This window comes from Mya arenaria, chromosome 9 (assembly GCF_026914265.1).
Source record: "Mya arenaria isolate MELC-2E11 chromosome 9, ASM2691426v1".
Classification (NCBI taxonomy): Eukaryota; Metazoa; Mollusca; class Bivalvia; order Myida; family Myidae; genus Mya; species Mya arenaria.
This window is the reverse complement of record NC_069130.1, coordinates 25,178,443-25,199,043: the sequence shown is the minus strand read 5'-3', so window position 1 is coordinate 25,199,043 and position 20,601 is coordinate 25,178,443. Positions and strand designations below refer to the sequence as shown.

Sequence of the window (20,601 nt, the reverse complement as noted above, 5' to 3'; positions counted from 1 at the left end):
TCACCGGGATGACGTCACAAGTCACTCGATAATTCACATTTATTGCACGGACGAAGATTGACCTGTTTACCGTTTGTCTACACAGAGGTTAACAACCTAGTCTTTGATTATCACCGGGATGACGTCACAAGTCGCTCGATAATTCACATTTATTGCACGGACGAAGATTGACCTGTTTACCGTTTGTCTACACAGAGGTTAACAACCCAGTCTTTGATTATCACCGGGATGACGTCACAACGCTTTATAATTCACATTTATTGCACGGACGAAGATTGACCTGTTTACCGTTTGCCTACACAGAGGTTAACAACACAGTCTTTGATTATCACCGGGATGACGTCACAAGTCACTCGATAATTCACATTTATTGCACGGACGAAGATTTACCTGTTTACCGTTTGTCTACACAGAGGTTAACAACCCAGTCTTTAATTATCACCGGGATGACGTCACAACGCTTGATAATTCACATTTATTGCACGGACGAAGATTGACCTGTTTACCGTTTGCCTACACAGAGGTTAACAACACAGTCTTTGATTATCACCGGGATGACGTCACAACGAAACGACACGCTCTTCTACTTGACCACTACAGGCGCCGATAGAAGCACGAATACTTAAAATCGTAAAGGGAATATCAGACGAATAGTGGTATCCAGCAGCAGACGATCCGTAGAGTGGACATTGTGATTGTCCCAGACGATTTCATACATAGGTTGCAGTGGGACCTTGCAGTTGTAGACAAACACTTATGGTTATGACGGATTCTCGAGTTCCGCACGAATACGCACACATTCGGCAGTTACTGGAAACGATAGGAAATACAGTGCTGGTTAAAACAGCATATATATATATCGTTACACTTAACAACTGTATATTGCTTTGTGTAGGTCCGTCCGGTTTATTATGGTATTATCCCTCGTAGAAAACAAAACAAAAAATAGTATGTTTTTGGTGGTTAATGTGTTTATCTACTGACGAGAAATTCCATATTAAGTTAAAATATAATAGAACAATAAAAAATACCAATAAAATATAACAAAGACAATCATAACATAAAATAACATATAGTTTATTGTAATCTAAGGCCTCCGGCCCATAATACAGTTATTCATACATATACTTTTAACAACATAGATATAATACAATAATGAACAAGACATATGTTATAGCAATGATATATCAATAATATTCTTGAAAACTGTCTTAAACAAATGTTTCAAAATGCAAAGAATCAACATGCTGGTACATCAATATTGCATTCATAACTTTCCGGTATAAGAATAAGATGCATATATAATAATAAGGCACAGGTGAATAACACTATAGCGAGTTATCACTACGTTTAAGAAATGTTTCTCTTGTTATAAAAGCGTTGTGAATATATTTTGAAATCAGTACAATACTATTTTTTGACACTTCTGACATAATGTTGTAGAAAACTGCTTGCGTGGGAATAGACAAAATCCAGTTAGGTTTGAAATATTCATTTCGCAAATTTGCATACAACGGACAAATCATGAACATGTGGAATTCGTCTTCAATGACATATATATGTTCGGACAAACAATATGGGCAAAATCTAAATTCTCGCTCAATATTCAGGTGTCGACCCTTTTCAATCATCAGGGGGTGAGTTGAGCACCTTAAGTTCGACAAGTGTCTTTTCAATATATATGATAGATCACATGATAAATATCGTTCAGGATCAAGAGCAGTTTTGAAATGTTTATAATGGACTGCCTTAGGTGAAGCCTCTATATATGAATACAGTTGTTGCACAGCACAATCTTTGAGTCTTTCAATAAATAGCCTTAAGAAATGTTCTTGGTTTCCAATCTCTTGTGAAATCCACGCATAACCAAAGCCGTTCTCAAATAATAATTTCTTCACACTTGTTGCCCATGTTGTACGACCTGATTCATCCAGTGATTTAAGCATAAGATAACTCTGTCGTGTATAACGGTTTTCTGGCATGTGTATCAGTTTTAACCAGTACTTAATGCAACGTGTTGTATATTGGATGGACATAGGGTTTTTTCCACACTCACTTAATGCAAAAAAGTTGGCAACAGACTGGTTCAAACCACAAATCCGTTTACAGAAGTCAATATGGACTTTCTCCGTACATTCAGAATAACGGTATCCCCATATATCGGCAAAGTAACACAAAATAGGTTGTACAATTGAGTCAAACAATTTAAAAGCGTCTTTCGGGTGTAAATAACCAAAATGTTTTTGATATCTTAATATGTTTGTAATGGCTTTTGTCGCCTGTTTCGCAAGTGTTTCCCTAGTCAGTGTCCAGGAGAGCTTTGGAGTGAAAAACGCTCCTAAGTATTTATACTGGGATACAACTTCCAATTGAGTACCACGATAGTACCATTTTTCATAGTGTCTTAGAATACCACCGTTTCGGAAAACCATTACTTTCGATTTGTCAGTATTAAGTTCCATACCAGTATATGCACAGAATGATTCAATAAGAGTATTTTGTCTTTGTAAGTTTATAGCTGTGTCTGCGAAACTCGATACATCGTTGGCAAACATTAGAGCGTATAAATTACCTATTTTGTCGGTTACAAATATCCCATTCGTAGAATTAGCCGTAAGATAGTGAACTAAGTCATTCATAAACAATGAGAATATTACTGGATATGACACACAGCCCTGCTTTGTCCCAATGGAGCACCGGAAGTAGTCCGTAAAACCGCCTGTTGCTGTGGATCGGATATCATCGGTAGGTATACGAGCCTGGCCGTTGGAACCTGGTACTTTCACGCAAGATTTTAATTGTTCGAACATAGATTGTAATTTCACTTTAAAATTACCATGGACTCCATTTCTGTACAGACATTGCCATAGTTTTTTATGTTGACAGCTATCAAACGCCTTTTTTAAGTCCACGTAAAGGACGTAAAATCTCCCTCGTTGTCGTGAGATATGTTTTTGAAACAATGATTGTAACGTAAATATATTGTCTATTGTAGAGTATTTACTTCTAAACCCTGCCTGGGCCTCGTCTATGATCCCATTTTCTTCACACCATTTAGTAAGACGCTTTGTCATTATATTAACAAATGTTTTGCTAATACTATTTGTAAGCGAAATTGCTCTATAATTATTGGTATCCTTCAATGGGCCCTTTTTGTGAATAGGGGTGATAACATTTTCACTCCATCCCGATGGAAAGTTACCCGTGTTAAATATGTTATTAAATAGATCAGTCATATACGGGGTAATCAATTGGGAGGTACTTTTGAACATTTCCATACAAATGCCATCAGTTCCGGGTGAACAGTTCCCTCGTAGGTGTGCTATACTTTCCCGTACTGCACTTTCTGTTATTACTTCATTCAATATGTCACCGTTTACAGGTCGTGTAATATCATCAAAAACTGATCGATTATCCCAATTATCGTAATTATTGGGGTCGCAAAATAACTGTTTGAAGTATTCGAACCATTCACTGTCCGATATACAATTGATACTCGGATGTTTATTGTCTGTTATGCTTTTCAATGTACTCCAAAAGGCTTAAATCAACAGCTTAGGAAAGCCATAACATTTCACATTTTATTTTGAACAGAAAGGCCTACCCATAACATTTCACATTTTATTTTGAACAGAAAGGCCTTCAGCCCGTTATACAACACGAACACACACAACATCAACATATACATTTTTTTCCTATCAATCAATTAACAATACCTCAGTTTGATTCATAATAACATTTACATAAAAATGTGTGTTTTTTTTCGATCAAACATAAGATAGCAGACATTATGGAATTCACGTAAACTACTGCATCATCAATATTTATAAAATGGTGTTTCTTTTCTTAAGTTATGACATTTAAAGCGTTTCTTCACATTAAGTATCAAAATAAACAAAACACTACAAACGTAGAAGGTCCTCTCTGGAAATTATTTAATGTCGATCAGTTTGAATAAACAATTTAAGCCGCTGGACCATGACTTACTCACACAAAAGGGTTAACTGATATATATATATATCTACTACAGATATTAAGGTGACCATATATATATTAATCTAGGCATTATGGGGACCGTTGGATTAAGGCGACAAAAATTGGTCTCCTTAATATTTTCAGTCCAGATTTGATGTATCAAATGTCAATAAAAATGTCCATTGACAGTAAGTTGATAAGCTTGAATGTTTATTTACGAGATCATTTCATTGTTTTAAATATTATTCTCTTTTAATATTAAAAAAAATATTCTTAAACTTTTGTGTTAGTATATTTGTGTATCCATAAAAATAGCTATTAAGGCGACCAGGGAAAAAATCATAATTTTGGTCAAAAATAGCTATATACTAAGCATTTTTTATTTGTTTTACTTTATTTAAAGCTTATTGTATATTATCCCGAAGTTTCATTCCATAAAAAACAGAAATGAGGAAATTCGATATTTCGTGTACCATCAGCATCCAAATTTTCAAGTATACAGAAATTTAACTTTCCGGAATATAACGGAAATTTTCGGGTATCTCCGTGGTACCATCTCCGTGCAATTATGCAGTATGGCGTTCATCTCTTACAGAAGGAGAATGGTAACTTGGTAAGTGTTTAAAATACATATTCAACGTTTTTTCGTTTATTTTTATGGCTTTTGTTCAGTTGTATAAATTGTCCACCCTTTGGATGAAAAGCAAATGATTTATCCGGATTTTGTTCATCCGAAACTAAATCACAAGTATCAACATCCGGTGTAATTTTTGCTTGTATTTTGGAGAAACTCGATTGATTTCTAGCAAACTTGGTTTACCACTACTGTACATCGTCGCTTATTATTATTTGGTATGTTCCAATCTAAAAAGTGATTTGCTCCCATAACATCTCAGTTTTTAATAAATAAAAGACGAAAGGATACAAATGCCTTACATTTTGTTTGTCAATGTCATGTCATTAGTCAGTCTCATCACCTTTGAATAGCAGAACAGAACGAACACTATCACCAATTCGTATTGTGGCTTTTTGCATGTGTCTTAAATTCTCATATTTGATAATAAATGCAACAATAAAATATTTCCCTTATTCTGCCACAGTTATGCACCAGTCAATTGTAACAGTGGCGCCCAGGTCTTGTTTATACCGGGGATAGCAGGGGAAATGGGCCATGTTTTTACCTTCCAGGTGGACCGGCAGTGCTGAGTGAATGCGGTGTTATTGTTTTTGCGCTGATAACAGGGAATGGGCCTAACCTAGGATGTCCCCAGGGGCATTTGACGGGGATCTGGTCATTTCGTAACCTTACCATTTCGTAACTGCTGATCTTGGTTATTTCGTAACCATTCTGTTAGTCAATTCGTAACCATCAAGTAATCAATTGCTCATATAATAACCACCATTTAACAAGGTGATAAATAGTACACTTAGCACCTCGTTAAGTGTATTGTTCAAACCTGGATGTATATGGCACAGCAACCAAGACACCAATTGGGAGACATTACTCGAATTCTCACTAGTAACAAGCCAATAATTTATGTTACTCAATAGTTATTAGATATATATATATCATGCTAAAGTAGAAATGATTTGTTATACTACCAAAATATGTTAATTATTTTCTTACATTTTGCTTACTTATAAACAATAATTAAAAACTGATCGCGATGTATTTTTGAGTAAAATTACGTTTACATAAATGATCATTCTTGACCTATTTCATTGACTATATTTGTTTGAATTGTTTAAAACGAACAAAATTTTGTTCTGTTTTTTTCTCAATTGATTCATATTCTGCATACTTTATATCCGAAACCGACAAAAAACAACCTTAAATTATTTGTTAGGCCATATAAAAAATAGGTCTGTTTCAGGTTACCCGACCGACCCTATTTTTCCCGCCGACCCTAACCTAGTTTTCCCTAAAAAAAATGTGATTTGGGTACGAAAAGCATTTGTTACGAAATGTATGTACGTAAAGTTGACAATATTAGAGTTGGATTTTTTGAATGTATTTACCGTACTTCACCTTAGAGTTCAGACACCTTAAAATAATTAATTTTTCGCTCTACGAATTCATAGAAAATAACCATTTTTACATTTTATTTACATGTATGGTAAACCTGCCTTTTTTCTTCATGTCTGTATTTTACCACTTATTAATTTATCCGTAGTTATCAATGGTTATTACGCCTATAAGTCACTGTAGCTCCTTCATCAAGATGGTTAAAATCCCATTCAACACCATTTTATACATGCATTGAAATGAATAAACACCTTTTATCGGCTTCAGATCAAACAGTCCCATTGTGTGACGTCACATAACTCAGTTATACCCACGAGGATCTCATGGAGAGCATGGATATTGTTATGCAGGATTAATGTGTCTGGTGTTTTTTTATTGTAACTTGAGTATTGCATTTATAACTTTAATTCATCACATTTAATAGTTACCTGTATCATTGAATGTGTTGACTTTATTGTTTTCATGCCAAGAAATCCTATCCAATTTTCAATTAAGAAGGAAACCCCTGTATGCCAGCATATACCTGGATTTTAGCAGCATATGCATTATGTTCCATTCAGTGGTTTTGTGCTAAGGGTAAAAGGACTGACTTGGTTCTCCATGAAATTTTTATCAGTTATCTGCTGTTACAGCTAATTCATTTCATTTAATGGCCATTACGACCAGCATGAAATTCAGGGGAGCAATAATTTTGGTCATTTTTCGGAAAAATCTTTCTATAGTGCATGGTTCTTAGATTTAACGCTTCATCTCATTTTGTTGATTACAACACTTGTCAAAAATAAAAATAAAAATTCAATAATAGTTTATTATTAAGTATTGACATGATTTTCTTAACTATAAAAAGTATAATTATTAATTAACTAAGGCCATCCTTAAAAAATTGAATGTTTGCTGTAACGCGACCGACTCACGAAATTACCGCGACTCAACTTTTTTTTTACGCCCTCCAGGACGAAAATATTTTTTTCGCATCTCCGAGCGTACGGAAAATAATCTTTCCGCTCATTATATTTTCTTTCCGCTCATTATTTTCCTTGGGCTCATTTATATTACGTCATGCGGTTGACTTTTGTTTTTATCGACAAAATGGCCGACGAAGGCGAGCGTGTAACCTTTGCGGTTACAGTTATCGAGAAAAAGGGGCCTGAAACCATATTCCATGCTCGAAACTCCATTAGACTGTCTTCTGCTACCATTTAATGACATATTACTTTCAGGAGCATAATAACAATGTTTATAGCAAATTAGCAACTTCCTTCTTTAGACTATCAGTCAAATAAGCAGACTGCATTTCTGCACCTGCTGAGTCTACTGCCTTGTTTACAAGAAGCTTCCTAACTTACAAGTCCAATTGCATAACTGCAGGACATCAAACATGTCTGCACCCTGAGTGGGACCTGAAGTTTAGCTTGCCTGTACCTACTTATTTGTCCACTGCCTAGTGTATCCATTAAAATTAAGGGTCAATACACAATTTCAAGAGATTAGGGTGTCTGCAAGGTAGCAGGGGTCCGGCCCTAGGCTGTAAATTCCTTTAGGCCCAACTGACTTCTACTGTCTCGCCTGGTTTGTCTAGCCTGACTAATCATGAGCAATCAAAATGATGTAAGCTTTACTTTAACATGGTATATCATAGGTCAGCCCAAAATCCAGGTTTACAACACATTCATGGGTCATGATTTGTACATGATTTCTACAGCATTTTGGTCCCTCTTGCTGTTCTCAGTTACTGATAGGAGTATGGGAACTTTATAGAACTGGTAAACAACTCAGGATGACTGAGATTGCCCAGGAACATTGTGAGTAGGTTTCTAAAAATGTTACTCAAACAAAGCCAATAAACAAAAATGATGCAATGCATTAGACTTTATTAACAGGAAACTTATTTTGGATGTTCATTATAAATACCAAATTATTATTATAATGTTCTGTAACTATTTATATTGTAATCCTAAGAGTTTGTTGTACAACTATGTAGACACACTGATGAAGTATCTAAGTCTGTGTCCATGGGATCTGTCCAAATGAGGATGATGGAATGAGACATGTCTGATGATAGTCATCACACTGTACTACATGATAATGGATTAATGGATGAGGTCTGTCCAAAATGAAGTGTCAATCAATCTGAAATGATAAGGAACTTATTTACTGAGTAATTTAAGGCACACAATGGGAAAAAAAAAATCCCTACCTACCTACTCACTGTAAAAATGATGGGTAGCGTTACAGCAAACATACAATTTTTTAAGGATGGCCTAAGCTAAGCATTACATCTTTGATATTGTTTATGAACAATCTCCTTGATAACAATATTTAACTATCTAAACCACACTCTTGTTATTATGTTTAATTATGTTTAAAGATTGAAAACATCAAGTACAAATGTACTAACTATATTTCTTAGTTCCCCGACAGCTAAATATTTTCCTCACGCCGGCCAAATCCTAATAGCCTCTTATAGAACAATACCGTAATCAAGTCGTTTAATTTAACAACTTGAGTACGGTATTGTTCTATAAGAGGCTCTTAGGATTTGGCCGGCGTGAGGAAGTTTTTTGAAACAAATAGAATCACAAACCCCAGTCAAACTTATCAACTTCCGGCTTAAAATGTTATGACTCATGTATATTTAATAAAATGATACCGGGGAGTTGTTTATCTGTGGATGTCGAAAATCTGCTTAAAGAGGCTATACTCCGTATGATAAAATAGCTGAAAAAAAGAGAAAATTTTCGAAAACTGACATAAACTTGGCATCGATGTGTACAATGCATTGAAACTTACTAACTGAAGAACCCGGTCTCCGACACAGTTTTTTTTTTACATTTTGGTACTTTTTTTTTTACAATTATGATAAAGCGTAACACAGTCCATTAGATAATTGTCCTGAGATTCGTTACAGAAGAAAACTTTTTTGGTGCGAATCTGGTGTACAGTCCCTTTAAGGGTTCATTGTACTTTGCGCTCATTATAAATTGATAAATGAAGGGTCTTCGCATTGATACAAAAAGCTTAGTTCCTTCATTCACAGCAACATATAATTGATTAACGCAAGATTAGCAGCATCAGTAGAAGTTATATGATAGTTAGTAGAAGGAATAGTAGTAGCTGTTGTTGTAGAAGTGGCAACAACAACAACAACAATTCAGCAGGAGCGGCAGTAGTTTAGGGGTATCATCATTATCATCATCATTATCATCATCATCATCGGTGGTGGTGGTGGTGGTTGTGGTGGTGCTGACGGTGGTGTTGTGGCGGTGGTGTTGACATTGGCAATAGCAGAAGCAGTAGTGGCAGTATCAACAACAATAGCTGCAGCATTACCACCTGTATTACTAAGACTTAAGAGCACACATATTAAATGACCAACATAGTCGGTTCTGTTCGGTGGGGTTAAATACCTATTTACAGTAACGTTCTGAGTCATGTTATTATTTGGGGTGGGGGTGGGTCAATATTTTACAGAAAAGGAGTCACTCAAGGACAGCGACCATTGTTGTGAGTTTATGTCGGTCAAAACATGTTCTTTCACAGGTCACGGTATGAAGACAATGCCAGATGAACACAAAACTAAGCAATTTTTTAGATTGAAACATTGCAAAAACAAATCCCAATCAGTTATACGAAAATGCATTTTAACCGCCTCATGTGTTCATGATAATATGAACAAAATTGAAGTAAATTTAACATTCGGAGATTCAGTTTCGCCAATGTGATATATTTTTTCAAGTTTCGTTTGTATTTCCCATTTTCCATGGTGTATACGTATACTTACGAACTCAATATTTTTTACAGTGAAATAAAAACAACAAAGCTTTAAAAATGAACAATAAGAGTGTGTGTTTTTGTTAAAAAATGTGAACCCAATAAATCTGACATTTTAAAATCAATATCCATACGCTTAGTAAAGCATACCCTTAAATATAATTCGACCTACGAGACGGCCAGATTCATATATATTGTAATATAGGTTACATTTTCATTCCAAATAAAACGGTTGGTTAAGCATACCATTTTCATTAACATCTGTCATACACATGTATGTCTAAAACGATAATGTTACTCATTAAAAACATCATATTTTTGTTTAAGAATAAGTAAATAATAAGTTTTACTAAATTAAGTACTCTGTAATTTTAATTAATTGTAGTTAACACTTGATACTTCTTCACGTCTTTCTGGGCAAAATTAAATACATTCTTCCAAATCTTGACCCAAACTACAGCAACTCCCTAGATATGAAAACATGATTAAACACATGGTCAGATTCTCGGTCAATTATGGGTTAATGTGTAGCTGAAATTGGCTCTTGTGTAGAAATGAAAAGTGGAAAAAATGGCTGGTATTTCTTGGCATGATTGATGTTTCAATGAGTATTACTGTACGATTATTGCTTCATAAAGTCTATATTAAAAGTGTGATACAAGTTTCAAAGTTAATTGGCGGATCGTTTTACAAACATGTCATGTCTGTGTTTTAATCTCTGCATTGCCCTTGATGTTTCTTTAATCCTCCATTGAATATATCACACATCCTTTTCACCAGGCAATAAATCGTTTAGGATGGGTAGTAACCAACTAACTTATCACAGTGATGTATACGGTTAGGTAATCTAGCCAGGCATTGTAACGATAAAGATCAATAATTTTTGTCTGTGAGACTTAGTAACTGTAAAAGTTCAGTCGATGTCCTTTGGGTGTCCGAAAATTAGGTACCTAAAATAAATTATTTTTGAAAATAATAATGGATGTCCGAATTTATAGAATGTCCGAACTCTTAAGGTGAATTACGTTTGTGCTTGTGTGGCAGGACTATGTTTCAATTCTTGAACTATATTTTCTTGTCAGATACAAATGTGTCAGATACTGACTTTCGGATTGATATGTCAGACTTAAAGTGTGCAATTTTGGCAATAAAACCTGCATGTTACTTGTTCTTCAAACCTGAACCCCCAGGTCCTCTTGACAGCATTGAGGTTTCCTTGGCTAATGGCTTATATGGTAAATTTGCTGTCCCACTCTTCATGTAATTATGTTTCAGGGAGGTTAGTATTCTACAGAGGGTGATTGAAAGCAAACGGGTGCATAAAGAAAAGTAAAACCGTTCCTGGAAAGTCTCAAATAATAGCAGAGTGGTGTACCATAACTTAGTTGAAATCCAACCATCATTGTCAAAAGTATTTAACCAGACAAATAAAGAATGTTTCATTTGAAGCATGTAACATGTTTAAAAACTACTGATAAACCTGAAAATTGATGACTTTTATTTTTGTTACTTTCTGAGTCAACAGTTACTGAAATAAATATATCAAAAAAAAAAAAAAAAAAAAAAAAATATTCCGACCTACCTACCCTATTTTTTTTAGCAGTGTTACCTGAAACACACCTATTTTTTTATTTGGCCTTATGGTATTAATTTCCAATAACAAGATACAAAATTAAACATATCGGCACATTTTTAATACAATAAGCATATAAAAAGCGCATAATCTCATTCGGCAAACTCACTACATTTTACAATACTTCTATGCAATTTAATAAAAAAGAAATTCTAAAGTAATATGGTCTATATATTTAAAAAATATTGGCTTAAGGTCACAATTCCTCTCAATGGTAGAACATCTATGAATTAAAAAATTATTACATTTAATATTCAGCCTGCTTATAATATTTTCTTCGCAACATAAAAAAATAGCTAGTGTGAATGTTTCTATTTGTCATAGTTTCAGAGTTTATTGGCAAATCGCACTACACTATTAGGAATAAAGAAGGAATACAACTACTAGATTTAACTTTGTTTATGTTGTTATTTTTATGTTTTATACTTACAGTAAACTTATTTTGTAAATTCAAATGGTATTAAATTAATTCCTCATAATTATAGGAGTCAACGGTTAAGATATGACCATTCGATTTCTTAACGGTTACGAATTGACTAACACAATGGTTACGAAATGACCAACAATGAGCGGTTACGAAATGATCATAATTCATTTGACAGGGCTTTTACCAGCTGTTTGTCTGTGCAGAGCGGGAATTTTATCTGGGATTGGCTGGACCGAAAGTTAAAGTTCCCGCTATTAGCAGGACCTTGGGGGCCTATGGTGCAATTGACTGTTGCATTATTTGGATTTTTTCTTAACTTTACGACACGCCCCCCTACAGTATTTTATAGTCATATATAGTAATATTTTTTTTACAGAAATTGGATAACTTAACAAGTAAAGTAAACTGTACTGAGCTTTTAAACAAACCTACATACTTATAAATCAAAATTGATATTTTAGGGTCTACACTGAATAAACCCAAAATGTTAGTTTTGATTTGCTAAATTCGAACAGTATTTAGTCAATCCACACAAAATTTACAGGATCATCAGATAACAAATTTTCTAAAAATTCTCTGTTTGCCAAATAGGGAAGACAGGTTTAAGTGGGATTAAAAGGTTGCTATCTGTGACCAAAAAAATACTGTTCAAAATTGTGAGTATTCATTTATCTTTCGTTCAGTAAAGAGCATGCAATGGCATAGTGGTTGGATTAGATAATCTGACAGCGGTGCTGGACGTCAGGAGTTCAAATATTGTTGTGAGTTCAATGTACCAAAAGAATACCTTTGGAATACACTACCTGGTATTATCTATAAAAATGGCAGAGCAAATTGCCCATATTGTAGTAATGTCTTAGATCCAGCTTGGATAACTTGGACACAGTAAGCGGTTCACACCCAGGGAAATTCTCAGATAAAACAGCGCCTATAAACTTGAACATTACATTTTTCATTGAGACAATTAAAGAAAAAACATTATTGCTGATCTTCTGAAAACAAATCCTCTAACATTCAAATATTTTATTTGTTGGATGAACTAAGGTTTATATTGATAAGAGATTGCTTCAGTTGGATTTAAACTAATCACCAACAAAAATATATGCATTTAAATCACACAATGTAAACAACTGCGCCACATATCTTATCTGTATGTTTTGGGTTTTTAAAATTTAGCAGTTAAATATAGATTAGCATACTGGTAGGTCTGGTTGATCTGTTGCTTTAGTTGCTAAGTAAACATAATGTCAGTGATTTCATCACTATTTCTATTAAAATATCAGTTTTCCTCTTCAGGGCTTCTCACATTTGCACCATTTTTTTACCATTTGAATCATAAAAAGATAACAAACACAAGAACTTAACACTTTGTGAATATTTAAGGAATGTAAGGGGTCAGATTTCAGATTGCTCATTATTGCTGGAACACTAAATACTTTATTTGATTGTGTACACTGCACTTTCTTGTTAAGCATTTATCCAAATCATTTGGGTAAATTTTGGCAGAAAAACTGCTTTTGGATTTATACTGGTCATCAAAACCGGCACTGACAAAACATAAGACGTGTTTAATTAATGTGCGGGAAAGAGGTTTAAAGGTGTCGGCCCACAACGAAAGGCTTGCGGGTTGCAGTACCCCTTTAAGTAGTTCTTGAAAAAAATGATTCTCTGAGGTAGCATTTGATTATGTGTACATTGTATTCTTGTATGTATTTTCAAGTTAACACATGATTTATATAAGGTTTGTATAATTTTAGTTTTATTTAAGTTTTAAAATTTTGACATTTTTTTTAAGATTTGCCTGCCCCTGTCTAAACACTTAAATTCTTGGTCTTTGGACTATTGTCTGCAACTTCAAAACACACTTTTTGGAACAGGACACATTTTTCTGATATTTTATCCAGAGCTGGAACTTTTCAGTACACAACATGCAAACTGAGAATGAACTGTGTGTGCCGGCTTTGTGAACAAAAACGCAAGGCGGCTATGGTAAGTTGCGTCAAGATAACCTTGGACCCCCCCCCCCCCCCCCCCCCCCCCCCCCCCGGACACGCAATACAATTCGTGTTTCGCTGATCTGTTGGCTGGGATCAGATCATCCTTTTAGGGATTTAGATATGTTACCCCAGCCACCAGGCTGAATGTTTAACCGTCACCAGACACTCTGCCATGAATGTGAGAGAGTTTAAAGCTATTTCTTATTTTCCTGTGTAACTATATTGATGTTTGATTAAATTTACTCCGTCGTGTTACTGAGTAACAATTTGAAATTGGGCCAAAATCATCAAGCTAGAGCTTTGCATAATCTTTTTCAAACTTCTGGGAGATTTCTGCCCTTGAAAGTATTTGCTCGCAGCCCGCCTCAAAGTTACACTTCGTTCAGTATTTAAAGCTTTCGGATACACTTTTTTGTTAATTTGAGATCTTAATGACGCTACATTGTACTTCTAAGTAAATAGATGCTCAAAGTAACAAGATGCTCTGGGTGTTCACTGGGTGACAAAGGCTACCCAGTATTGGTTGTTTCTTTTTTCTGAAAAGATGTTTCTAGTGAATTGCCAAGTTGCAGTGGTTTTGACGCCACAGAACCAGCACAGCTCCATGACAGATATATATGTTTTCGTCATTGATGTCAGTACTGCTGTATTGGTGGCCTCACAATTTCTGTGTGGAAATGTCATCTGATACACTCATAACGGTGTATTTCTAGCATAGCTTTCATAAGTGCATGGCCATTCTCTGTCATTTTCAGATACACTGTGTTGTGTGTGGATAAGAAATGCAGAGTGGTACCACCAATCACCTAAGCCACCATTCCCCTAACAGACAAAAGGCTCATGGGGACAGTTCCTGCAGTTTACAGCAAATTGTAGCCCTACAAACTTCAGGTAAGTGATAAATCTGGGCTTCAAGATATCTCTGTACTCACTTTAAGTTTATACTTCATTTGAACAAAACTTACAATTTCAGCATCAAAATCCAGGTTTAGATCCCAGACCGAATCTTGTCTCCTTTATTAAACTTCATTTCAGATAATCTATAAGCCACATACATGTTCACTACTTATGGCGGATAAGAACTTTCGCAAATTGATTATAAATGCGTTTTCCCAGATATACACCCTCCTCTTGCAGATACTGCCAAGCTTGGGTGCACTGGGCCGGTTATCCAGCCGTGTGGAATCAACATCTCCAGCTGAACTTGGGCCGGGAATTATATAAGAATCCTTAGCAGCATGGTGAGCTTTTGTGTATTTATTTCCAGGCTCGTATACCCGTCCAGACTTCTGCGTTTAAGCTTTCCTTTCGTCATTTTTTTAAATAAGGTATCTCAAGTCTTTCAATGAAATCACAACTTTGGAGGCTAGATTTAAATTAAGGAACCATTATGTGTAGAAAGCCTTTTGGGTGATTTAAAATCAAATTAGTAAACAGGATTCTCATGGTTCATGGTTTATAATTGGCCTTGTGGACCTTTCATTCTTTACTTTGGTAAGAGCCGCTTAGGTATGTAAGAAGGGGGGAGGGGGGGGGGGGGGGTACAACAGATGTGATAGTAAACAGTGTTTAATAAGGTATATTTGTTTTTATTTTATCACCATTTTGAAGGTAATGATTGTGTTATCAGGGATAAGTAACAAGTTTAACATAAACACTGTAACATGTTCTTTATTTCAAATAAAGCTATAAATTATCTCTGGAGAATTTAGTCTGATCTCCATTTCTCAGAAAATGTAGCTGTCTAAGTGCCTATTCCATCAATGAGTATCACTGTCTTTAAATTGCTGTTGTGGTACAGTTTAAATGGCAAAAGTTTTATGGCCCTGCTTGTTTGCAACTCCTCATTCATTTTTGTACAGCGAGAAAAGTAAGGGAATTCTAGAGATTTACTAGAATTATGGATTGTTTTTACTAGAATTATGAATTGTTTTTCTTGAGTTACACAGTACATAAGGAGGAATTAGTGTGTACACAACTCCTCATTTTATTCCTGTTTATTATTTATATATGTAACATAGATGTGTACAAGACCTACGGTACTGTAGAAACATGACATAAAAGAGCTCACTTTGATTAATTTCCTCAAAAAAAGATATCTTTACTGTTAAAGTAAGAACTTTACTGCATAGTAAGTAATGTCTTCTGCTCATCTTTATGACATCATTACATGGAATGATGTCAACTTCCCAAGACACATTTCCACGCAGCTCATTTATATATATTGCTGATGGATTGTTTAGAATGGGACAGTTTTAATAGGACATAATGTTTTAATCGCCATTTTACAGAGTGCCAGCCAGTCATTGCTGTTCTTTGCATTGCTGAGGAGGACAGTCCTGCCAACATAATAGTTTGTTCAATAACAGGTAAAAAACTGGTCTCACTTTACATTTTCAACCACTGTTTGATCGTAACAATTATCAAAGGACCGGCTAGTCTCAATCATGAAGCCGCTCTAATTAGAGTCAATGAACGATATAGATCTGGATACAAGCGTCTAGATGATCGAGACTAAATTGGCAACATGAGAACATTTATTTCCTTTCCTGATTCTTGAAAATTACATGAACAAATGACAATTCTACTACCATTTAAAGCTTGATTAATTTTCGGACAAATGTGTTTGTTTTAATTTGCCTTCCGCTTAAAGTAAACGTATATATACTGGGCAAGAAGTGCTGAATTTCATCGTGAATCACAGTGATTATCCAAAGTTTGAATTTGGTTCGGACATGTTTGACGGGAATTCAAAGACATTTTTTGTCAGCCGTCTTATATCACAGGTTTCCATGCATTTTGCATACATTGGTTCATTCCAAGATAAAAATTATAACCTTTTTCAAAACGTTCAATCTGTGAGAGTGCAGCTTTAATAGACCTGTAAAGACTTGTCGATGTGAAACTTAACTCTCAATCAAACTAAGGTAAAAGATCAAATGCGGGGCTCCGTGTGCGGCATAGACTGCTAATTTTTATTTAATATGATGAAGAGCTAGTTAAGTTATCTTTTTTAAAAGTCTTCATTTGAAGAAAAAAAATGTTTCAATACCCTGTATGAATTTTCTTCACCGGATATTGATTCATAAAAATCATTGCTCCAGGGTGCGGAGCTACTTTTTGTTATATGTCTATATGGAAAAATCTTCTCCTCAGAAGTCAACTTTGTTCCCCAATGTGCAAGGCACAATCGGTGAAAATAATTTCAGTAAAAGTCACTGATTATTATTATTGTGATTATTATTAATAAACTTTTACTATTTCAGGAGACAAACAGAAACACAGAGGTGCTATACATTCCGATGGAAAATACAACAAAAGCATCTCCCATCATTTTGGCGTGGCTCAGATCAAGAGGAGAATTTTAAGAAAGGTAATAACTGAGCAACTAAGAACATGCACGTTGCACTGGTCAGAGTGTAAGACCCATCTCGCTTCATAAGAATTGATAATCATCAATGTATTAAATCAAGAAATTGAAACGTAAGTGTCTTGCTTTTGTAGTGTTTTTGAAATAGAATATAATTTTTAAAAAAAACTAAATTATTTTTTAATATGATTGTGAATGTGTGATGTTTTCTTCCGATCATTCTCTCTCAAAAACCAGATACAAAAAACATATTTGTAGATTTTTATACGCCCGAAGGGTCGTATTATGTTATGGCCTCCATCGTCTGTCCGTCTGTCTGTCTGTCCGTCCGTCTGTCCGTCCGTTAGCAATTCCGTGTCCGGGCCATAACTTGGTAACTAACAAAGCAATTTTCAAATAACTTTATACAAATCATCACTACATTAAAAGGATGTGTCGCGCGCAATTTCCAGGTCCATACCTCAAAGACTAGAATCACCATGGGGGGCGTTAGCAATTCTGTGTCCGTGCCACATCTTTGTTACTCGTCCGTTAGCAAGTCCGTGTCCGGGCCATAACTTGGTAACTAATAAAGCGAATTTCAAATAACTTTATACAAAACATCACTACATTAAAAGGACCTCGAGCCGAATCTTCTTCGGGCGTATAATGCTCCGTTTCGCGGTGCTCTTGTTTTGTTTTACTTGTAAATATAGTTTTAAGTTTGTATTTTAGGCAAAGCCTTTTATTCTGCTCAATACAAACTTAAATATTGTAAGAGTTATGGCCCTTTGTAATTTTTAAACAAATACATTTTATTTCATGTTTTTGTAAGCCCATTATTTAGGGACTTTTAATATTTTCACCAGCAGCATTATAAAGTCAGACCAAAAGTGTCCAGTTAGTGTCCAAACAATAACTAAGTTAGAATCCTTTCTCAAATCAGGTGAGCGATATAGGGCCATCTCTGTGTTTGTCTGACAAAAAAACAATAATCAATCTTTGAGTTGAATTGACAAAATATTGTTGTAGAATGTTTTGTGAAGACATACTATTGGATTACTTTTGTGTCAATAGGATTAAGGTTTCTGCACATATAAATTATTTAGAATAGCATTTGGGTCAGTTGGTTCACGTTCAATATTACTGATAGTATAAGTGGAAGCAGTGACTTAAAATTAATTACCAAACAGTTTCTCCTCAATTGCTTTGAGTTAACATACGAGTTATGAAACTTGGAATACTAGTTCTTGGTGGCATAAATGAAAGACCTTGTTTTGTCACATTGACTTGTAATCAAGCACTAACTTCCTCTAAAAGAATTTCAGGTGATGGTTGGGCACACACAAGAAGACATAGATCACATGTGTCCAGGCATATGAGTAGACAGGAGTTTCACACTCTGCCAAACTTACTTCATCAGAGGAGCAGAAAGCTTCTCAAGATCCCGCAGTGCACACTTAGATATAGTCTTTGACTACAACAAGGGGATGAAAGTACAGAGAGGTCCAATTGAAATCAATTCTGTGCTGCGTCATTTCTTCATTCTGGAAGTCGATGGACATGATTGATCATGGCATCAGGTGTGCAGTTTGTCGACTATCAGCAGTCTTGTTCACCAGTTGTGCAACTTGAGCTGGTAGCTTTATTGCTTGAAGCCACAGCATAAGAGGGGGAAGGTGCAGGCTCATCAAAAAGTCTCAAAAGTTGAAACTAGGAAAAGAAGTTTGTCAAGAGTGTGAATCTATTTGCTTTGAAAACCATTGTTACGATGATTTGGTTTCCTTTGAAACTTGATACATACTATGTGTATGTTGAATGAATTGAGATGCTTAAATAAAGAACCGCTATTCAAATATAAGGAAACTGCATTTTTCATACTAAAGGGTAAATGATTTCGCCATTTCCTGTATGTATTTAAATGAGATATGTTTCCACAATTAATATTTTTAGGGAATTTTTCTCATCCTAATGAATGAGATTAAATTGTACAGCGTTATATGAGCTTAATATGTGTTTTCTGTTTCTTTAAAATTGGTGAAAAATTGTCAGAAGATAATTAGACCAGTATCCATTACTGCAATCATACAATCAAATATACAGGGACAAACCCACTGGGCATATAATATAATTAAACCCTGTTTAGGGGCACGAGGCAAACAGAGTTACTTTCAAACGTTAAAGCTGCACTCTCACATTTTGGACGTTTTGACAACTTTTCTCATATTATGTCTTGGATTGGAACCATCCAATTTTTGCGAAAAATTAAATGGCAGATTTTTCTATTTAAGTTAAAACATTGATGTTTTATGCACTTTTCTTAAACCGTTAGTAACATTAATTTTTGAACGGAAATATGAAATCTGTGATCTGATCTTTTGTCAGCAATCTTTTATCATTGGTTTGCAGATAATTACGCAAAAAATTGCTCATTCAAAAACAAAAAAAGTTGTGAAAACGGTATATCTGTGGGAGTGCAGCTCTAAATGTTTAATTTCTTGATTTTACTACTGTATTAGAAATTACAGGGGTTGGGGCATATTTTTAGTGTTTTTATTGCTTTTTATTTTCATACAGTCATACTTTATTCCTCAGGGCATAACTTACAAATAGACAAAACTGGAAAATGGTCGTTTCAAAAGGCCAAAGATAATGCAAGTTGAACAATCATATTGTTCATGGCTTGTATTTTTGGTGTATTTTGTTGCATATGCTATAGAAAAGTTGAAAGTTAAAAATAAATTCATAGTTGAAATGATGGCTTTGAATGGTATTGTCAGATGAGAAACGGCACTTTTAAGAAATAGGTATAATGGTACTTTATTTATTTTGATCAATTTTAGATATTGTATGAAAATTATAATCTTATTTAGTACATGAGACCTAAACAGTTATTGACAATATAACAATGTGTATATGAAGCTTTAGATCAACACTTAAAGCTGCACTCTTACAGATTGTCAGTTAAGACACAAAATTGTCTCAAAATCTGCTGATTTGGTTATCATTCCTTTAATTCAGTCATATTAGATAATTCACAATAGAACCCATCAGAAATGTAAAAGTGCCGAAAATTTCATTTACATTAAATTGTTCGTAATGCTTTTAGCCATAAAACATCATTTTTTTAACATAAATATGATAAACTGCTATCTGATCTTTTTTCAGCAGTCTTATATCACTTAAAATTGGGTCTAGACATTTATGCAAAAAAATTGTCCATTTATAGACAAACAATAAAAGAGTACCGGTAGTCAAAACGATCAATCGGTGAGATTGCAGCTTTAAATACACCTTTTAAGACCGCTGTAAAATTCCAATGGTTTGCCTAAATCTTTAAAGCTAGCATACTGTTTAATTAACAACAATACTTATTGTTTAAAAGTGTCATGATATCTTTGTACAATAATTTTATATAATTCA

The 20,601-nt window shown here is 34.6% G+C and overlaps 1 long non-coding RNA gene across 6 annotated transcripts; it reads left to right on the top strand.

Annotated features, from left to right (window-relative positions):
* Window positions 1-4,060: 4,060 nt before the first annotated feature.
* LOC128203763 (uncharacterized) lies at window positions 4,061-20,601 on the top strand. Of its 6 annotated transcripts, none has more exons than XR_008256043.1 (6): window positions 4,061-4,588; window positions 14,585-14,720; window positions 14,967-15,070; window positions 16,121-16,198; window positions 17,096-17,202; window positions 18,499-20,601. It is a non-coding gene; the product is annotated as an uncharacterized LOC128203763 (long non-coding RNA). The 6 variants fall into 6 exon arrangements; XR_008256040.1 differs by having other exon boundaries at window positions 4,062-4,588; window positions 18,507-20,601; XR_008256039.1 differs by having other exon boundaries at window positions 4,064-4,588; window positions 17,096-20,601.